At 42.3% G+C, this 23115-nt stretch overlaps 1 long non-coding RNA gene across 1 annotated transcript; it reads left to right on the top strand.

Annotated features, from left to right (window-relative positions):
* LOC309380753 lies at nt 1-22535 on the top strand. Its single transcript, XR_014173109.1, has 3 exons — nt 1-152; nt 8139-8225; nt 22329-22535. It is a non-coding gene; the product is annotated as an uncharacterized lncRNA (long non-coding RNA).
* The last annotated feature ends 580 nt before the right edge of the window (nt 22536-23115 follow it).

A 23115-nucleotide genomic window follows, 5' to 3' on the forward strand; every position in this document is an offset into this window, starting at 1 on the left:
CTGTTCAGTTAGCAGATCCCTTCAAAAACCATGATCAAATTTGTGTACACAGACGTACTCTCAGATTTTTTAATTGTTTTGTTGTCATTCCATTTTAAAATCATCAAGACCCACAAGGATCTATGACTGGGATCAATGTTTCCATGTTGCTGGTAAGTCCCAATTATTTGATTTTGTGCAGCCTATCAACATAAACTTTACTTTGATGCTTATTTTGCAGGAGCCCATGCAAAATCATGCAACTTGAGAATGAAACATTTTAATTTGACTGAATTTGACTTTTGCACAGGCACCCTGGGAAAACAAAGTGTGAGTGTGTGCATCTGAACCACAGGCTGAAAGAGGTTGACCAAGGATCTTACATCCAGCAAAGCTGAATGTTGGAAGATTCAGGGCAGAGAAAAGAAACTACTTATTTACGCAGTGCATAGTTAAACTATGGAACTCCCTCACATGAGAAAGCAGTGGTGGCCATAATCCTGGATGGCTTTAAAAGAGGATTAGACAAATACTGTGCAGGGAGGAGAAGGCTAACAGTGGCTATCAGCCATGAAAGCCAAGGTCTGCCTCCCGTCACTGTAGGGAGAAATGTTTCTGAATACCAGTTTCTGGAAGCTGCAGGAGAGGAAAGTGCTTTTGCACTCCAGTACTTCTTGCAGACTTCCCACAGGCCGCTGAGAGAACAAGATGCTGGACTGAATTAAAGTCACCAGATTTTAAAAAAAGAATCCAGGGGCACTTCTTTTTGTTTTTGAAAAGAGAAAAGAAAAGTTCTTTTAAAAAAAATTAAAAAATTAAGAAGTAATGTCTTCTCTTTTGTGGTCTCCTCTGTTGCGTGGCCTTCCTCTGGGCCCCAACCTGCTCTCTTGGAGTGCTGGCTGCCGTGGAGTAGGCTCGGATCAGGCCTGGGCTCAGCCATGTGTCCTTGCCCTCCCAGTGCTCTTCTCCCTCTCATATTCAAATGGCACAGCAAGGTCAGGGCTCCCCTCTTTTTTCTCCTTCCTCTTTCTCTCTCTTCCTTCTCCTCTCCTCCTCCCTGCGTCGGCCCTGGAGCGCCACTGGGCAGTCAGCTGGGTGGCCGGGTGCTCTTGCTCCCGGCTCGATTTGGGTCACAGGGGGGTCAGCGGTTCCCCCAGTTGACACGGTGGGTGTCCCCAGTTCCCCCTTGGCAGTGGAGGCAGCAGCAGCAGTCTCAGCAGCCCAGAGCCAGCCTGGTAGTGCAGTTGGCTCTGGCGGGCTTCAGGAGCTGCTTGCTGCTGTGGCATCCGCCATTTTGCCTCACCAGTAGTCCCCATATGATGTGTCTTGTGCCGTTGAACCAATCACACAACATTCATTCCCTACTGATAAATCTACAGCACTTAAAATATACATCCGGGGACATTAAATGAAATCCAGGGACATTCCGGGGACAGATTTGCAAACCTGGGGACTGTCCCGGGGAAATGGGGACGTCTGGTAACCATAGAGTAAATGGGCCATTGACTTAGTCCAGCACAGTCATCTTATGTTCTATTTTGTCATACCCTGATTGTTGACTTCCTGTATGCATCTTTTTGGCTACTGTGGGAAAGATGCTGGTCTGATCCAGCACAGCAATTACAAAGCAGAGTTAAAGGGAAGAGCGTATTTTCATGTACACTGCAATAAGCTAGCTGTATGTTGGAACTAACATGGGCCAACAAAAGTGGAAGAACTCTAGAGCTGCCAACCGGACACTGGCAAAATAAGGAACACGCTGTTAGAGGATGCAAAAGGGTCTTGCAATTAAATCAGATCTTTTGAAGGCACTTGCCTTTTATTACTCAAGCACTTAAGCTTTCCTTTCAGGGATTAATTTTTCCCCCTGGTTTTAGTAGAGCCAAATTAATTATTTTACTGCTTATCTTCAATCTACACCTCAAGGTCAGTGAATGTCTGTCAGCATTCAGCTGGGTAAATGATCCTTTATTCATAAGACTGCAACCCTGCTGAAGCCTTTTCTTAGGATGTCTAGTCTATTAATCCGGTTGCTAATTGACTCTTTAATGATGCAGTGAGAAAGCAAAGAAAATCTGAAGTTCTGAAAGGACACTGAGAAAAGCACGGCGGCTAAGCCAGCCTCACTACACAGTGATGAAATAGATTTCTATAAAAAGAAAATCAAGAGGCTCGAAGCGGATGCAAAGCTCCTGAGCAAGTGTGCATTCTTCTCAGCTCTCAGAGCCAGTTTCCACATCTGATTTTTGGAGAGTCAGGGAAATGTTCTGTGTTTACAGGGTTAAATGCGATGTGATCAAATGGTAACACTTTTTGTCACCTCTTATAGAACTAGACAAGAGAATTAGAGCTGCACATTACTCAGTTACTCAATGCATGGACCAGGGTATGCAAAGTCAGAAACAGCATCGGTCTGCAAAACGTACAATGTGGCCCAACCTCAACCCAGCTCTTAAAACTATAATAGCAAAATGACCTTTTTTTCTTCAATTAAGTATTTGAAACATACAGCATGCAGACATGAACACAGTTTATAGGGGACACAGGTGGCACTGTGGGTTAAACCACAGAGCCTAGGACTTGCCGATCAGAAGGTTGGCGGTTCGCATCCCCATGACGGGGTGAGCTCCTGTTGCTCGGTCCCAGCTCCTGCCAACCTAGCAGTTTGAAAGCATGTCAAAGTGCAAGTAGATAAATAGGTACCGCTGTGACGAGAAGGTAAACGGTGTTTCTGTGCACTGCTCTGGTTTGCCAGAAGTGGCTTAGTCATGCTGGCCACGTGACCCGGAAGCTGTACGCCAGCTCCCTCTGCCAATAAAGCGAGATGAGCGCCACAACCCCAGAGTCGGCCATGAATGGACCTAATAGTCAGGGGTCCCTTTACCTTTACTTTAATACATTTGATACTGATGAACCCTCAAGAATATAAGCAACAATGCGAGCCATAGTTTTAATTGCAGAGATGTATAACCAATATGGGACGTGGGTGGCGCTGTGGGTAAAACCTCAGTGCCTAGGGCTTGCCGATCGCATGGTCGGCGGTTCGAATCCCCTCGGCGGGGTGAGGTCCTGTCTTTCGGTCCCAGCTCCAGCCCACCTAGCAGTTTGAAAGCACCCCTAAGTGCTAGTAGATAAATAGGTACCGCTTTATAGCGGGAAGGTAAATGGCGTTTCTGTGTGCTGCACTGGTGCTGGCTCGCCAGAGCAGCTTCATCACGCTGGCCACGTGACCCGGAAGTGTCTCCGGACAGCACTGGCCCCCGGCCTCTTAAGCGAGATGGGCGCGCAACCCTACAGTCAGACACGACTGGCCCGTACGGGCAGGGGTGCCTTTACCTTTATAACCAATATAGCTTTCTGGATCAGGCTAATGGTCCAATTTACTCCTCCATCCTATTCTCACAGTTGCCAACCAGATGCCTGTGGAAGACCCTCAGGCAGGATTCAAGGTCAAGAATAGTTCCCCCTGCAGTGGGCTTGAGCAACTGGTTTTCAGCAGCATTACTGCTTCCAGCTGGAGAGGCAGAGCTGAGTCACCATGGCTAGCGGACGTTGATCGCCTTTTCCTCCCTAACTTTGCCCAAGCATCTTTGAAAGCCTTCTAAGTTGGTGACCATCCCTGGATCCTGTGGGAGCGAGTTCATAGTTTAACTATGTGCTGTGTGAAGAAGTTCTTTCTTTAATTTCTTCCAACATTAGATGCCCATGAGTTCTCTATTCACTTTTTTCATGCCACACAGAATTTTATAAGCTTCTCTCGTGCTGCCTCTTACTTGCCTTTTCTCTAAACTAAAAAGTCTCAAAAGCTGTGACCTTTCTTCATACGGGAGTCACTTCATCTCCTCTATCATTTTGGTGGCCCTTTTCTGAATCTTTCCCAGCTCTTCAAAATCCTTTTTGAGGTGAGGCAGTATCACTAGGATATGCCTAACTTATTCCATACATTAAGAGTAGTGCCTTTGGCTTCTTGAACTACATGATTTGTTCAGTTAAAGAGTTGAGCTGACATGCTTCTGTTTGAAAACACAATTAATTCAGAGCAACAAGTTGGATATTCCGGTTGCTTTTGACTACTTTTATAGAAGTGCTATCTAAATTATTCCTCCACTTCTGGAAATTTACATTGATTAGAATGCCCATTTGATTTAAAAAGATTCCCCTCTTCTACTTTCTCACTTGCATGAATGACATTCACAAGTGACACATTCCAGGCTAAAAGGAAGTTTTGACAGTCAGTTGGGAGGGGAGGGGCCCTTTTAATGTGACTTAAAACCTGGGAGTGCTAACATGCCATGTTATGCGACAAAGGCATTCTTTGTACAGTTGGCCATTCATTTGCTAGAGCTATGACACACTATGAGGATTGTGTTATAAATGATGCTGAAGAATCTATGGAAGGATTAAACAGCGTTCCTTCCATACCACCCACAGTTTCCACCACTCATTGTTGCACAGAAGAAAGGGAAAGGAAACCAACAGAAACCAATTATATGTCTGGGACAGATCAAACTGGTCCTTCCTTTGAATCCAGCTTGCTAGCTTCTACTGCCTACTATTTGTTCCTGCGTCTGCTTCTGTAGTGCCGTTCTATTAAAACCCAGACCGCTGCCACCGCCCCACCCCATGAGTGACTACTATTACTTCCATTTTAAAAGCCAGAACCCACACAGTTGCTTCCCCCCTTTTGCAGGATGCTAGTAATGGTAAGGCACTGACACAGTTAAACCACCCACAAACACTCCACAAATATTTGTTTATTGGAAAGTAAAATGTGGAGAGGGCTCCAGGACTGAAATGTGTCTCATTAACAAGAGGCTTGAAAGTGCTGTGGTTGAACTCTGGCAAAGGCTCCTAGTAGTACAATACTGAAGTGTTTGGGAAGTCATCAACCAGTCCTTTTAAGATCAAAAACACATGATATAACCACAAGCTGCACTTTATGAAATCTGAAACTGTAGCATGAAGAGTGGCCTAATTTAATCCATGTGGTCCTCTGCGTTTGAAGTTAATAGACCTATTCTTGCTGTGTGGGAATGCAATATGGCCTTTAATGAAATGATCGCCATGCCTTGCCAAATCATTTATCCTTGGGGACTAATTCTATTTGTACTTACGCTAGAGATAATTCATGGATTCCATAAGGTCTTCTTGTCTCTCTCACACACATTATGAAGAGATAATGAATTTCAGTCTTCAAAATTTTTCCTACCTTCAGGGGTAATGGTAAGAGCAGAATCTGATTGGGTCCACATGTGTACCACAGTTCTTAGCAGTGAGGGGCAAAACAAAGTCACAGGCCAGGAGAGAACTTTGCATTTCAGCCACACCACCAGCTTTTTGTTTCTCTACTACTATTCAAGTAAGCAACCTCATAAAAGTGTTTATAAATTCTGTTTAATTGGCTGGCTTTATGTTGTTTTCTCATCCCCCCCACCCCCACAATCCCAGTATCTTTCTCCCTTGAGAATCTCATGGCTCAGGAACACAGCAGATAATTAGATTACCAGCTCAGGTATTTGAGCTTTATAGCAGACCTCACAAACCATATACTGTGGCTTTTTAAGAGACCTAATTCAAACAGTAAAAAGCCTCTGCACAGTCTGTTTCTTTTACCCATCCATAACCATACTTTTCTTTAGATAAGCCAGACCTGCATAACATGTGACCCATTGTGCTGAAACACAGTCCTGCATGACAGCTTCTGGCTTCATTGCATCAGAAGCGGTTTAGTCCTGCTGGCCCCATGACCCGGAAAGCTGTCTGTGGACAAATGCCGGCTTCCTTGGTCAGAAAGTGAGATGAGCGCCGCAACCCCATAGTCGCCTTTGACTGGACTTAACTGTCCAGGGGTCCTTTACCTTTACCTTAACTTATGACAGCTCACCATACATGACCTCTCCTTTTTGCTTATTTTCCGAAATATAACCCATGATAATTTGGAATTTCTCAAGAGAAATAGCAGAGAACGATTAATTGTATAAAATAGAGCAGAAAGGGGCATCCTATTAAAACTAATCAGCAAAACCAAAATTCCCCCCAAAAAATTGCTTCTGGCCTGGTCGTGTCTTCCTGGTCACATTGCTTTCAAGATATTTACGTCTCTTTTCAAGCCTTTATTCATGCCCTCTAGACATCATATGGGTACATGTGATTAAAGATGGAATAAAATTTCATACTCCAACAGATGTTCAAAGAAACATAATCAGTGTGATCACTCAAGAAAGATGCAGCTAAGAGACTGGCACCTTTCTCCAGCAAATGCAGATCAGGTGCAGAGTTACAGGTGGTGTACATCCATATGGAAAGCATCTGGGGCCTGATTCAAATAAGTTGTGCTGGCAGAAACCAATGCGACAAGTCCTGCTAGTGTAATGGGACTTCCCCTCCTCTCCTCCCACTGTGTAGATCTGAAATGCTTACACTAATGGAATGAAGGCTTTTGTACAAAGCTGATTTCCACCTCCAGTGTGATCATCCACATTCACTCTTTTGAATTCCTAATCATGCCTAGAGTGTTCTTTAGATGCCTATATCTGGATCATATCCAAGGCAATCACTCTAAGGTATATGAAAGTGAGTTCCTCAAGAAGCAATGGATCTCACTTCTGATTGAATATACTTAGGAACTGATTGTTAATCTCTTAGAAAAGGCTTCTCAGACCAGTGACTTTTACTCAGAGAATATCCATTGCAATTAATGGACTTGAGTTAATGATGCCCATTAATTTCAATTGGTCTACTCTGGGTAAAAGTTCACTGACTACAACTCCAGGTGCGTTTTGGTTTTGTGGCCCATGTTGCCTTAAAAGGACAAATTTTACTTGCAGCCAAGAGAATTGTTTGCAGAGTTCTTTTGTTGTATCATGCACATAGTATCCTAAGATGGCACTGCATTAAAAAAACGAAAACAAACCCTGATAATATACTGTACAATGTGATCAGTGGTGATGACATACATACCCAGATGCCCAACACTCACAACTTCAATTTCACACTGATTCAGATTGCAGTGTAAGATAAGAAAATAAGAGGAACCTGCCTTGATCAGACCAAAGCCCCACCTAGTCCATTTCCAACAGGCGCCAACCAGATCCACATGAGAAGTTCAGAAGCAGGAGATGAGGGCAATATAGATCCGCCCCCCACAGTTGTTGTCCAGTGACTCCACTACAATTCTATTCAATATTTTCATATGGCTCAAGTGGAAAATTCGTACAAAGGAAATCAAAATGCAATAATAATTAGGAAATGTCCAGCAAATAGCAATCTTGAGTCCTTGCTATGTAAATATTCTTGTATGTTTTCTCCACTTTTTCAGAGGGAACAAGTTAAGACTGAGGTTAATTAACACTTCCTCACGTACACTTTCTAGCCTTCTCTACTGAAAACTTCCTGTCATGTTTCCACTAGTTCCTAGGCCATTAATTGGCTGAGGATTTTTTCCCCTTTAGTTAAGTCAAAATCAACATCCTTTCATACTGACTGTCAACATATAACAGCCTTTGGCCTGCAGTGAATCCAACCTGAGGGACACAAATGCAAATATTTCTGGTGGGGTGTTACCTAAAGTCCACTCTCAGCTAATATAATAAATAAAACCAGGATTTTCTACATCCTTGTTCCCTTCCTAAAGCCACATTTCTTTGAAATCTTGTAAATATTAGAACATATGAAATCACTAAATTCAGCTTTCGCTGCAGGAAATCTACCCTTCATTAGATATTATGGCCTCTACATAATGACTTGCCCCCATCACAGCCAAGAGAGCATTGTGGGACCCAGAACACAGTGTTTTCATGCCAGTGCATGAACTCTTCCAGGAACTAACTGCTGCTAGCATGAAAGCTGTCTATACTGGCACCCGAGTGTGATGTCTGGCACAAGATAAAATTGTTCTAATTTTGACATAGTTGTGCACAAGCCAGTCTTGTTGGCTTCAAGTAAAACCTCTCTGAAAGTAATTGTGCATAAGATTGCTGTAGTTACCCTGTACCCTGAGAAAAAAATTGGGGACAAACTATGTACTTCCACATACACACTCCCTTTGTGTGTGTATGTGAACACATGTGGTTCGTTTTTAAACATAATTCAAACCTTGTATTTGATACACTGCATGCATACAACTGAATTTGTGTTTTGGATCATTATTCCTTACACAGGAAGTCCTCAACTTATGTGGGTGTTACGTTCTCGGGATCATGCCTAAAGCCAAAATTGCATATAGACAAAACACATTAGGTGCAATGGTGAGTAGGATTGCAAAATATTTTCTCCCAGATGCCCACCCACTTTCTGCCTCCTTTCTTTTTAATTTTTGCTGAGTGCGTACAATTTAAATGCACACAAATTGTGGGCTTATTGCACAGATTTATGGCGTGACCACATTTTGGGACAATTTGTACTGTTCTGGTCACCACACTTCAAAAAAGAGGCTATTATAGAGCTGAAATGGTGTAGAAAAGGGCAAACAAATTTGCCAAAGAGCTAGACCAACTCCTCTATGAGGAAAAGTTACATTGTTTTGGGCTTTATAGTTTAGAAAAATGGTAAAGGGGAACATGACAGGAGTGAATACAATTAAGTTTAGTGTGGAGAAGAGATGGGGAAGTTTTTCTCCCTTTCTCTCATAATCCTAGAACCTGGAGTCATCCAATGAAATGGAATGGTGGGAGATTTCGGACAGGTGAGAAGAAGAACCTCTCTGTGCAGTGCATAGCTAAATTATGGAATTCTCCACCACAAGGAGAAGTGATGGTCTCCACTTCGGATGGTTTAAGAATGAGATTAGACCAATCCATGGAAGATAAACTACTAGTCATAAAGGATATAGCTGTGAACATGAGCAGAGTAGTTGTTGTTGCTTTCATGTCCTGCTTGTGGCAGGCATCTTGTTTGGCCACTGTGGAATCGCAATGTTGGACTACATAGGCCCTTGATCTCAACCAGCGGGGCTTTTCTTGTGTCCTTATGCTAGCAGTTTCCCATTAGGAGCTGTGCAAGTACTGTATAGCCAATCTAGCAGCTTCTGCTAGTTCAGGCATGTCCAAAGTCCATTTGGGGGGCCTAATCTGGCCCGTCAGTCAGTTTAATCCAGCCCCTACAGGCAGTTCCTTCCTGGGGTAAAATCCTAAAAAAAGGTCAACAACTTCAATCCATAAAAAAGATCAGCAACTTTGGTCGGCCTTCACACATGTTCACTTCATCAAATCTGGCCCTCTTTGAAAAAAGTTTTGGCACCCCTGTGCCAGTAAGTTAATTAGCAGCATCATTTTTTACCCCGCATTTCCTCCAAGGACTGCAAGGTTCTCAATCTTTACATTTTACCATCACAGCCATCTTCAGAAGTAGGCTAGGATGAGAGACAATGATTTGCCCAAAGTTACTCGGTGAGCTGGGTACACACACTGGCTTCCACAATTTTATTTCTGAGTCAATTTTATACTGGGTGGGGGTGCCCTGAATAAAAAATACAATAAAGCTAGAGAAAATTCCCAAGGCAGCAAATCTATACTGTCCTACACCCCATGGAGGTCAGTGGGACTTTCTTCTGAGTGGACAGCTATAGATCACACTATTATTCCCTCAAGCAATGTGTCTTCAAACAGCCTAGCTGTATGTATAAATTGCTTTGAAGAGGGGCTTGTAAGTGAGGTGGCAAAAGGTGCTTAGAAGTAGTACTGAGTGCCCAGCATTCTACTACTTGAGAACAATTCAACATTGAAAATAGGCTCTTGTGTCCCTCCAAGTCCCTTAATATGTCTGCAATACATAATCAGCTGGAGTTGTTAAATGGAACCAAGGTAATGACAACATGACTTTAAAAAAAGAAGAGGTATTGGTCATTTTATAGAGCAACTGTAGACCTCTTCAGTTAATAGGAGGTTTTTTTAATAGTAATATGGGAAAGAGACTACAGATGTTTAAGAGAAAGAAATTTAGAATCAAAGGAAGTAAACTGTAATGAGACATTCTGCATTTCACTTAAACATCTGTAAAATTGCCTAAAGGAATGGATTGAGCTGAAAAAGAAACTTTAACTGATGTTAAATCTAGGAAACCAGTGGCCCTCCAGATATTGTTGAACTGCAACTCCCTTAACCCCTCACCCTTTGGCCTGCTGGCTGGGACTGATGGATCCCTCAACATCTCAAGGGCATCAAAATGGTGATTCTTCCTCTACACCATGAGACAATTGTTACCAACCCACAAAGCACTATTTAGCTGGTGGCCATGTTGTTCCTAGCAGGAATGAGAGCCATTATTGCCTCTGGGCAACATCCAGAGATGCATGAGCCCACTTACCCTTCTCTCCTCTGCAGCCCCTGTACGACCCACCCAAATTTGCTCCAGAAGGGCTGCAGAGTGGAGGGGGAATCCCTTCCACCAAAGTGCTTATTCCAGTGCTGGATTTTACCCTCTGTTATGAGAATGTGGAAGTGGAACCTAAATGGCAAATCGTAAACATACAGGAGATGTCAAAGCTGGCCCTGATCCAACTCATGTGAGGTGACCTTTATTTCCTGCTGGCTTCTCATAATAAGAGAGTCCTGTTGGCAGTGGCAGCTTCAAAAGTTCAAGCCAGTTTTAAACCTTTTCAGTTGTATGATGAATCATTTTGATTTTATTGTTATTGTGTATATATATTACTTTGCTGCTGCTGTTGTTGTTTATACCCCACTTTTCCCCCCTGACAGTAACTCAAGGCAGATTACAGATAAAAATATGTGATATATATAAAAATATGTGACAGATAAAAATATAGAAAAAAATCCAATAATTAAAAAAACAATTAAATATTGATTAAATTAAAAGTACACATGTATCTATTAAAAGCATATAGATAATTACAATAAAAGCAGCACAGTACCCCAAAGCAAAAAAAAACTATTACCACTCCTTTAATTATTTGTTCTCCATTGTGACCCATCGTTGAAACAGTCAAGATTAATTGATGGACTGACTTTGCTCACTTACACAAGAGTAAGTTTGATCGATCTCAGCTGGAGCTATTTCAAGGTAAACATTAGATAACCAATTACAAAGCATGATTACACTTTAGGCTTCCACGGTCCTATGAACCTGGTGCTACTGTGCTATTATCACACATGCATATCACAAATCAATCCTGCAAATGATTTCCTATCATACACAGAAACGGCATTCTAATTGAAGAAGAAGGTATGATTTTGTGCTCTTTGCAGATGAAATTTCGCTGAGATTCCTGCATTGCAAGGGGTTGGACTACAGTAGATGATCCTCGGGGTGCCTTGCAACTCCACAATTCTATGATTATATTATTAGAGTTTCTGCAAATGAACTGCATGATCTGGACCTTGTGTAGAGTAGAAATGAATTTGCTCTCCACCACAAGAATGAGTTTCAAAGCTTTACTGCAAAACAGTCTAAAAATAGTTACAAATAAACATTACAGAATGTTTGTTTGGCTCCCTTCTGGACACTTAACACTGAATCACAAAATACAAAGTAAGACATTGCTCTCAGACAGCAATAGAGTTCCCATATTTCAAAAAGTAAAAACCTGGACACCCCAAAGTTGTTGAGCTTTGCTTTTTCTTACAAAAAAGGCCCAGATTTCCTATGGAAACATATGGAGCTTCAAGGACAGTCAAAGATTCTGAGTTCCTGCTTGGGTTTCTGGGATGAATCATCAATTAGTCGAAACCCTCAAATGGAAGCACCCAGCATTTCTTTGCCACGACTGCTAGAGACAAACCTCTCTTGCCTAATGCAAACATATCTGCATAGCATTTTAAATACAATGCAATCTAACCAAATCATTTTATGGATATTAAACATATATCTTTATCACATTATAGCACATTATTTCAAACTGACTCCTTGTGGGTCATCATTCAGTGTTAAGTGTCAAGAGGTGAACCAAACAAACATATGACCAGAATTATGTATCAGAGGCAATCTAGAGCTTTATTTGATGGTGGAGACGTGTGTGTGTGTGTGCGTGCATATTAAAATAAAATGTAAATAAAACTGGAAGCTAATTTTCTAAGTATTCCAATCATTTTCTGTTCACCCACACAAATAAAAGCTTAACTATGGAGACCCCAAGATTATAATAACCGCATGCCACAGGAGCTGCTTTTAAAATAAGTATGTAGAGCAAAACTGCTGGCCGCACCTCCAGATTTCACTCTGGAATCAGAAAAAAGCACAAGAAGGCAAACTCAGCCTGCAGCAAAAGATACCATTCTAGTAACAAGAACAAAATCCAATAAGCACTATAACTGTGCCAACACTTGTTTCTGGAATAGTGCTTTCTCTTAGCATGCATTGGAATAGGGTAGAGACATTTTAAATGTAGTTATCAAAGGCGGCTTGGGCTGCTAACAGACATTGGCCTCATGTTGATTAATGGAACACACTCAATTAACACTGTGCCCATAAAAGCAGTTTCGCATGGCCGTTCACAGAGTGTTCATTTTTAATTTTAATTTTACTTCAGCTAGAGTGCTCCAGTGTGACCGATTTGAGGATTACCATTCAAAGTAGGACCGGCCCTATCATGGGCCATGATGAACCACACCACTTAGGTGGGGACTAGGGAGGTGCACCAGATTGTGTAGGGACGCGGGTGGTACTGTGGTCTAAACCACTGAGCCTCTTGGGCTTGCCAATCAGAGGTTCAGCTGTTCGAATCCCTGTAATGGCGTGAGCTCCTGTCACTCTGTCCCGGCTCCTGCCAACCTAGCAGTTCGAAACCACGCTAGTGTAAGTAGATAAATAGGTACCACAGTGACGGGAAGGTACCACATTTTTCGCTCCATAAGATGCACCTTTTCCCTCCTAAAAAGTAAGGGGAAATGTCTGTGTGTCTTATGGAGCAAATGCATGGTCCCTGGAGCCGAATTGCCCATGGGCAAAAAGCAGGTCGTGCTCTCTTTTTTTGAAAGAGAGAAGGGGGTGTTGAAACAAAGCCGCTGAGCAGCTTATCAGCAAGCGACCAGGAGAGGAGATAAGGGACTCCAGCGATAAAGGAGGCTGCCTGGGAGCAGGGAGGTAAAAGCACATGGATCCTCAGGATTTTTGCACTGGGTTACCCCAAATACACCATCAGATCACATAGCATATCCATGGCTACAGCCTGCACCAAAAAATCACGCACCCACTGTTTCGTGTAGCTGCAGTGGCACAAAAAAGTGGTTACAAAGCAAGTATCCACATGGATCCTCAGGATTTTTGCATTGGGCTACCCCAAACTCACGGTCAAATCACATATCATGTCTGTGGCCACAGCATGAACCACAAAAATCATACATCCACTGTTTCGTTCAGATTTTTTTTTCTTGTTTTCCTCCTCTAAAAACTAGGTGCGTCTTATAGAGCGAAAAATATGGTAATCGGTGTTTCCATGCGCTCTGGCTTCTGTCATGGTGTCCCATTGCGCCAGAAGCGGTTTAGTCCTGCTGGCCACATGACCCGGAAAGCGGTCTATGGACAAACGCCGGCTTCCTCGGCCTGAAAGCGAGACGAGTGCTGCAACCCCACAGTCGCCTTTGCCTGGACTTAACCGTCTAGGGGTCCTTTACCATTACCTTTTACCAGATTGTGTGCCACCTTTACATATGCCGCTCGCAGGGCTGGCAGACCACCCAACGCTGCTCATGGCTCCCATTTGCCTGATTGTGGCAGCAGTGTGGGCATGTCCAGCTTCCCTCTGAAGAAAGGGCCCTTTCTCATTGCGAGTGATGTTGTCCAGAAAGTGCACGTGCTGTGGTCAATTGACTTTAAAATAAAATACAATTCAAAATTCCCTTGAAGTCTGAGGGAAAGTTGCACTGTGCAGAGTGGCACAGGCAATCTCTAGGCGACCTCACTGACCACGGTGCCAGTGTGAAGCTGAGAGTGCCCACAACATTGTTGCTTGGCCAATGACCAGCTAGCCTGCAGAATGGAGGAATATGGAGCAAGAAGTGAGAGAGCTTGAGGGTGAAGAAAGTAGCAGGAGGAGAAGGAGGAGGAAGGGTCGAAGAAGAAGAGGAGGAGGAGGAGTTTGGACTTGATATCCCGTCTTTCACTCCCCTTAAGGAATCTCAAAATGGCTAACAATCTCCTTTCCCTTCCTCCCCCACAACAAACACTCTTTGAGGTGAGTGAGGCTGAGAGACTTCAGAGAAGTGTGACTAGCCCAAGGTCACCCAGCAGCTGCATGTGGAGGAGCAGGGAAGCGAACCCAGTTCACCAGATTACGAGTCTATTGCTCTTAACCACTACACCATGCTGACAGAGGAAGGAGGGAGAGGAGGAAGGAGGGGGGTTTCTGGACCAATCCAGGCAGCACAATGCTTTGGACAAGCCATGGTCAAAGTGATTAGAAATACAGCTTAAGACAATGAAATGAGCCACCAGTAATGAACACTTATAAAAGGCCCAACATAATGTAATTTTGGCTGTTTTGCAATGCTATGACAGCAGGGTTTATAGGCCCTGCTTGGCCCAAGTGCCTTGAAGCTTCTGCCCTCTCAGAATTCATCAGTGGTCAGCAGTACTAAAATATGTTTTGTTGGTTTTATTTGTAATTTCTATTTAAAAAAATTTTAAAAAATCAGTAAAGGAAGCATTTTATTAAAAAACACCTATAACCCCAAAATGTTATTTCCTTCCTTTTTACACAACATTTCTACCCCAACCTCAGCTTACTTAAAGGGCACGGTAGCAGGAATCTGCCTTTGATTCTACTTATGGGTGTTCCTACCGCTTGCTTTTGTGAGAGCTATGGGGGGGGGGGGAGTCAGAACTTGCAATCTATTTCAATTTGTACAGATTTGCTAAAATGCCTTTAAAGGTTTCCATGAACAAGTAGATTGTCTGGACTTTGTTCTATACGCCTGCTTTAACATTCACTTCTATATCTGAGTATTTTCTTTCTTACTTTTCAGTCCAATTTCCGCGACTCAAAACCTTGAAAATGGTAATAGTGGCAATTATGTCATTGAGAATGTGGCTCAGCTCTCAGGTTAAGGTTTCACACCTGGGCGTCATTATTCTCTTCCATATCAATTCATTATTTAAGGACTTATTATTTGAAAGGACTCACCATGCTTTGGCAATTAGAGTCACAGAGATTCAGTCTGCATTAAGTATATTTATTTTGCTTTCCTAGCTTATCATGCCAGAATCATTAATGCCATTTAGTGTAATGGTCGCCGGCCACTTCTAAACTGCCAATACTGTCCACTTTCCATATAAACCACAATTTTAAAAAGCATACGATTAAGTGCATATGTGTTTCTCACAGGTAGCAAACACAAAAGGTGCAATACAGGTCAATTGAAATGCATGGGACGTATGCCATTGTCCTCAATGGGATGCAGATTGCATCAGGAAAAGGTTGTGTAGGAACAATGTTATAAAAGAGTTCTAAAGAACATTGCCTTATTAATATGTGGCACATATTTTCCTTCCTTTCTTTCCTTTCTTCCTTATTGAAGTAAACATGGTGCAGTCTGAAAATGGATGGGCTTTCATTGTTGTATGAAGCATTGGAAAGAGATCCATGCTGTTTTTAAAAAAGGAATCATGTTCTTTCAGCCTTCATAAAACAGAATAAAGTAATTTAATTAGGATAGCGGTATATCCTCTCAAACCATAGATATCCTAATAAGGACTGGACAAACTTGACAAGGGTCGTTTCTCAGGCGTTCCAGTCAACTTGAAATTAGCTGTTTCATTTCAGAAATATTTATCTTTGGTAAGGTAAAATGATTTTAGGACCCCAAGAACTGGGGTGGCCACCATTTTGCTTCTCAAATAAATTCCTGTTCTACAGTGCCTTTTGAATTTTGAGGAATTGGCTGCTTCCTTTGCCATTGACTGGAGAGACTGCTGCTATTTTGGACAGCAGTTGAATGTCCACAGGGAAAAAAACACACTTTTACAGAGTGGGTGGATCATTCCTGCGCCAGCTCATTTTATTTGAGAAGCATGGCACTTAATCACCCTTACAAAAGAAAAGTAGTGACTGATGGAGGCTTGTACAAAATGTAAAGAATCAAAGTTCCATTTTATGCAACCCCATTTTTTATTATTTTAAACAAATATTTAACAATGTCTTGAAAAAATCCTTAAATTATATATTCAAAAGTTTAAAAAACATCCCACACAGGTGTGTTTTCTTTGGGGGTGGGGACATTGAGTGCAGTTCTTGCATATCTAATCAAACATAAGCCCCATAAGTACAGTGGCACTTACATCCAAGTAAACCCATTGCAAAATTGGTGGAAAGGTCTCGAGAAATGAAGTCAGGATAAGGTGATTTCACAGAATGATTTATTCTTGAATTACCCAGTCAATTTCTTGATTTATTTATTGGTCATGTCACTAATAATAATAATAAATTTTATTTATATCCCGCCCTCCCCAGCCAAAGCCGGGCTCAGGGTGGCTAACAATAATCAAATAATCAAACAATCAAATAATCACACATTCTAAAAATATTTCATTATAAAAATTAATTAAAATCAAATTAATGGCAACCGATTAAGCAAAATTCTGTGCAGAATTATGAACTAATGCTAATCCTAATTAGAGAAGTTAGTTCACAAATTATTTAGTACTTATGCCAGCAGCACGGAGCAATGACACAGCTTCTGGGAGCCAGGACTACGCCTAGGCTGAGTACACAAAGTTTTGCAGGACCTACCTGCAAACCCTGCCATTGTGTACCTGGTCTGCTGGCTGATGCAACCATCTCATCTCACTCGCTGAGATAATGTTGATGGGAGTGGCAGGCAGATGGTACATGCTGTGACTCTGACCTGCATATGTCAGAGCATTCCAGCTCCTGAGCTGAGCTGGGGCCAAGCAGTGACCATTTCACTTTCATCATTCTCTTTTCCCAGAAATGATTTCTTGTTCACACAGACATTCAATCCAGAAATTGCTGGTTTGTACAACAGGTGGGAGAGGGAGAGGTTAGCTGTCAGATGTCATTCAATACCAGGAAGGAAAATAGAAAAGTAAATCAGTGGTAGAGTACCAGCTTTGCATCTTGGGACACGGGTGGCGCTGTGGGTTAAACCACAGAGCCTAGGACTTGCTGATCAGAAGGTCGGCGGTTCGAATCCCCGCGACGGGGTGAGCTCCCGTTGCTCGGTCCCTGCTCCTGCCAACCTAGCAGTTCGAAAGCACGTCAAAGTGCAAGTAGATAAATAGGTACCGCTGTGACGAGAAGGTAAACGGTGTTTCTGTGCACTGCTCTGGTTCGCCAGAAGTGGCTTAGTCATGCTAGCCACATGACCTGGAAGCTGTATGCCGGCTCCCTCGGCCAATAAAGCGAGATGAGTGCCGCAACCCCAGAGTCAGTCACAACTGGACCTAATGGTCAGGGGTCCCTTTACCTTTACCAGCTTTGCATGCAGGAAAAAAATGTCCTTTTTAAAAATTAGCCCTGCACTCTGACAAGAAGAACCACTCTTCTTCAGCTTCTGCAGGAGCCTCTATTCCAGAATACCTCAGGCCATGGCGTACGTATGCTGCTTTTGGGCCTAGAAACATAAAGATGGAGGCTACAGCTGCTTTGCTCAGTACTTCTCTGCTTTGTTGAGTGTCACGCACCCCTTGGCTATGCCATTGGCCCTGCTACTGCTGCTGCCTGGCCTATTAAAACTCATGGGGGGGGGGGTTACAGACAGTAAAGATGGGGTGCAACACTTAGAGATGGGAGGAAAAATTGATTCAGGTAGCATTTAAAGGCAAATCTACTTAAAAAACAGTGCAAACCGAAACACAGCCCTCCATAGAAATTTGCACTTCTCTTGATTTTGCAGTGCAGTTCTACAGTCAAATAATGTATACTGCGATGTGTGCATAAAAAAATGTACTGTATATATAAGTGATAAACTACCAAAATGCCTTATATTGAGGAAACTTGATTTACAAAAATGTGTGTGTTGGTCCAAATTGCATAAATCAGTGTGTATATCAGGAGAAATTTGCACTTGAATGCAGGTGGGTTTTCCTAAGAACTTAAAAAAAATAAAAATCACAAACTGATGTGAAAATGTGGAGAACTGACCTTAAGATTTTAAAAATGTGAAACTGAGTAAAACCAAAATAGACAGATTCACTCTTCCCTAACAACACTCTCCCTAGTGCTTAGCAGAAAGTATATTTTAGAGAGGTGTCTTATCATGTGTTGTTGTTGTTGTTGCTGCTGCTGCTAATTGAATTTACAGACCACCCTATACTCAGAGGTCTCAAGGCGGTTCACAGAACAAAATCAAAATATAAAACCAAAAAATATATAATCAAAATAAAAACAACCGCTCAATAACTTCCTTCCCAGAAAAAGCCACCAACATTTTAAAAGGGCATAGTATGTTGTTGTTGTTTGAATAATTGAGTACAACTTATAAAAGAAATGGCTAGAAAAATGTCTAAATCTTCACATTTCAAGTGGGAAGCTACGTTTATTCACTAAAGATATTAAAGAATCCCCCCCTCGGATGTGTTGTTGTTTTTTTGTAATTTGTTTGTTTTGCCCATAATTATTTGAAGTATTTAGATTAAGTTAATTGCTCTTGAACATCCAGCTGAATTTTGTGGGATTTCTTTCTGTAAAAAAACATGGTTTCATTAATTAAATATAAGCAGCTGTCTTTAATTTTCAAACCACAAACTGAGTACTACTTTAAAAATTAGGAATACATGATAGCTACAGTTACAGTGGTTCAATTCCATTTATTATTATAATTCAATCATCTCCAATACATTTTTTTCTGAAGAAAATATGTGTGATTCCACAGGCTCAATAAGTAAGTTGGAGAAGAATGTATCAAATCATCTCTGCCAGGTAAGGTACAATGCCCTTCTTTCACCATGGTAGGCAGAGAACCCAAAAATCTTGCAGGTAACACCCGTGTATCTTGACTTCAGTAAGGCATTCGACAAAGTCCCCCATGATATTCTTGCGAGGAACTGATAAAATGTGCACTGAACAAGGTAACTGTTAGGTGGATTTATAGTTGGTTGGTTGGTTGACTGACTGAACCCAAAGACTACTCATTAATGGTACCTCGTCATCCTGGGGGGAAAGTGACAAATGGGGTGCTGCAGGGTTCTGTCCTGGCCCCATTGTTGTTCAACGTCTTTATAAATTACTTGGACAAAGGAACTGAGGGGATGCACATCAAATTTGCAGATGACACTAAACTGGGAGGGGTAGCTAAAGCTGCAGACAATAGAATTGGGACTCATGATGACCTTAACAGATTGGAGAACTGGGCACAAACTCACAAAATGAATTTTAATAGGGACAAATATAAGGTTTTGCACTTAGGCAGGAAGAACCAGATGCACTGATATAAGATGGAGGGCATCTGGCTTACTAGTAAAGGTAAAGGTAAAGGGACCATTAGGTCCAGTCGCGGACAACTCTGGGGTTGCGGCGCTCATCTCGCTTTATTGGCCGAGGGAGCCAGCATACAGCTTCCGGGTCATGTGGTAAGCATGACTAAGCCGCTTCTGGCGAACCAGAGCAGCGCACGGAAACGCTGTTTACCTTCCCGCCAGAGTGGTACCTATTTATCTACTTGCACTTTGACGTGATTTCAAACTGCTAGGTTGGCAGGAGGCTTACTAGTAGTACATGCAAAAAGGATCTAGGGATCTTAGCGGACCACAAGCTTAACATGAGTAATGCAGCAGCAAAAATAGCTAATGCAACAGAAGTATAGTGTCAAGATCAAGGGAAGCTATTTCACAGTGGAACAGACTCCCTCGGGAGGTGGGGGACTCTCCTTCATTGGAGGGTTTTAAGCAGAGGTTGAGTCACCATCTGTCATGGATACTTTAGTTGAGATTCCTGCATTGCAGGAGGTTGAAGACCTTTCGGGGTCCATTCCAACTCTCCGATTCTATGATAAAAGAGGATTCGGGTCCTGACAACAATGCAGCATGATTGGCTGTGACCCACCCACCTCGTCTAATAAGCAGAACCTAGGACATGGGTGGCGCTGTGGTCTAAATCACAGAGCCTAGGGCTTGCCGATCAGAAGGTCGACAGTTTGAATTCCTGTGACGGCGTGAGCTCCCGTTGCTCGATCCCAGCTCCTGCCAACCTAGCAGTTCAAAAGCACGTCAAGGTGCAAGTAGAAAAATAGGTACCGCTCCAGCAGGAAAGTAAACGGCATTTCGCATGCTGCTCTGGTTCACCATGAGCACATGACCCGGTTCACTGCTGGCCACATGACCCAGAAACTGTACGCCGGCTTCCTCGGCCAATAAAGCGAGATGAGCGCCACAACCCCAGAGTCATCTGCGACTGGACCTAACGGTCAGGGGTCCCTTTACCTTTACCTAGGACCAGCTGGTGCAGGGTTCCACTTATTAGATGAGGTGGGTAGCCACAGAAAGACCCACCTCCTTCCATGCCCTAGGAAGAGCAAGGCAAGAAGCTGATGCTGTCTGTATTCTTATGATGGCAGAATGTAAATCCAGTCATTTGTCAAAGGATTTGTGCTATTTTGCAAGCCATTCCACCTGCTGAACTATTGCTAATTGTGACACAGATCACTGAAAGCACCAAATCCTTATTATTTATTGTTGTTTGTCGCTTGTTGTCTAGTCTTGAGAAGGAAAAGAAATGAAAAAGATGGTATAAATGAAGTTATCTAAAACTAGCAAATCTTACCTAGCTGAATGGGTTTTGCTGTTCTGAAAGGGATTAAATGTTAGCTGATTTGGGCGCACTCTTCTGAATGATTGTTCAATGGCAACTGAGATCAAAGTATCTTGAAAACAAGGCTGCTTCTTTTAAATCAAGCAGTAAACATGGGAGAGTTGGAGAGAGAGACCACGTGTTTTGACGCAAGGAAAGCACAGACTCCAAGCTATTAATAAAACATTGGACAGCACCTATAAATAATTGACAGTTGTCATCTAGCTGTTTCTTGGTTATTCGTTGGTTGAGAGTTGGTCTTTTATATTGGTGCTATCTAATCTTGTTACATCACTTGCACTTCTCAACTCAAACATTAATATGTTTGCTTCTGACATGTGATACAGCCTGACTTCTCAGAGATATCACACACCGCTGAACTGCTCCAGTCAAGAGCAATGTAATTGTCATTGGCAGACAGAAATATTACAGCCAGACAGAAGAGTGTAAATAATGAAAAGGCGAATCTTCAATACAGCACAAAGAAATCACCATAATTAGAGAGAGATCTTTTCAACCACAGCCACTGTACATCATTCCTGAATTAGAACAGCGAATACACTAAATGGAAAGGCTCTGTTCATCATGCCAGCACCTGCACTCTTTTGATTATATATCGCAAAGCTCCAGAGCAGGTGTGTGGGTCACCGAGAAGAAATTTGGTAGATTACATATACGCATTTTAGTACAGTATTCTCCTTTTAATGCTAGTTTTAAACACCTGTAGAGGTGGGTGGCACTGCAATTTAGCTGAGAGTATAATACAGTCATATATAGCAAGACTAAGCACACCTAATTGCCATATTTTAATGATGTACAGACAATCTAAGGGCACAATTAACCAGCAGGATGCAGTCATAAAAAGGAAAGCTGAAAAGGGGTGATGAAATATAAATGCTTGGAGATTAAACCTACAATAAATTTGTGATAAAAAATGATTGTGCATCAAGTGACAACACAAGCATATATAACACTAACAAGCCTTAATAGCAGGGAAATTAAAATCTCAAATGCTACATTCGCTGGTCTCTCAAAGCACACAACAGCAAAAGGCATACAATCTATCACTGGTAATGGTTTGGAACCATTTATAACTAGCATTTGGGAGAATATACCCAACTTCTAACATCTAACCACTCAGCTGGTTGCAAGTTTTCAGCATGACTTGTAAATTGGCAAGGGGCCGAAAGTGACAAACGAAAATACTTGTTAAAAAAGGCAATGGTAATACATACATACATATATATATATATATATATATATATATATATATATATATATATATAAAAGAGGAGGTTCATATTCTTGCTCTTTGGTTGCTCGATCCACCAATTATGACTGAGGAAGTCCTGCCATTTTAAATTATTATTTCTAGAGATTTATAGCTTTACTTTCAAACTTGCCTCTTAGATAAAAACAAAACAAAAAAAACCTTCTTTCACATTCTCAGTGAAAGGCAAGTGAGCTCTCTCTCTCTATGAGGATTAGTTTGAAGAGGCATTTGAGGAGATGCCATAGGAATGAAAAGGGGGGCATTATTAATTTCACCTGTCTTAAATGTTGCTAATCTCTGTCTTGGCTGGAGGGCAGGGTATGGTTGTCTGATAAAAGAATCTTGCCTGAGAAAAAACTGACCACAACGATTATATTCCAGTCAATTCTGCCATGAAGGGTTTGGAGGAGATGGAAGACCCAGAAGAGCTTTGAGGAGAGGGTCTGGGAATCAGCAGCCTGGGGTGCATTGATCAGTTTGGTAAGTACATATTGCTTGCAGTTGTCTCAAGTCTTCCCACTCATCTCTCAAAAGACAATTCTCAGACATCATTGTATTGTAATCTATCTTGTTGTTGAGAATAATCTGTGAGTGGATCAACAGTCAAATCAAGTGGAACTTGAAATGGTGCTTCCAGAACTTTCCAGGCGTTAAAATGCTATGGATGGAGATTGTTGAAAGGGATGTATAGCAAGAACCAATAGGTCACACAGAAGGAGCCAGCAAGACATTGTAGTTTTCCATGGATACAGCTGGGAATGCATGTGTCTAATACATCACCATCACAAGCAACTACCGTATTTTTCGTCCTATAGGGCGCACCGGCCCATAGGATGCACCTCGGTTTTTTGGGGGGGGATGAATAAAAAAAATTATCCCCCCCCCCAGCCGCAGCTGCCTCCCCAAGCCTTGCGGACACTCGCCCGAAGCACTCCCGCCGGGCTTGCAAGGCTTGCGGATAGCTTCCTGAAGCCTCGCACTCTCCAGGCTTCAGTGACGCCTCTCGCTCTCCAGGCTTCAGCGAAAGCCTGCATTCGCCCCATAGGATGCACACACATTTCCCCTTAATTTTTGGAGGGGAAAAAGTGCGTCCTATGGGGTGAAAAATACGGTAATCAGAGCTGTATTCAGATAATGGATTTCACTTCTCCAAGCTGGAAGTGACGAG

Source organism: Podarcis melisellensis (genome assembly GCF_964234715.1).
Source record: "Podarcis melisellensis genome assembly, chromosome: 11".
NCBI lineage: Eukaryota > Metazoa > Chordata > Lepidosauria > Squamata > Lacertidae > Podarcis > Podarcis melisellensis.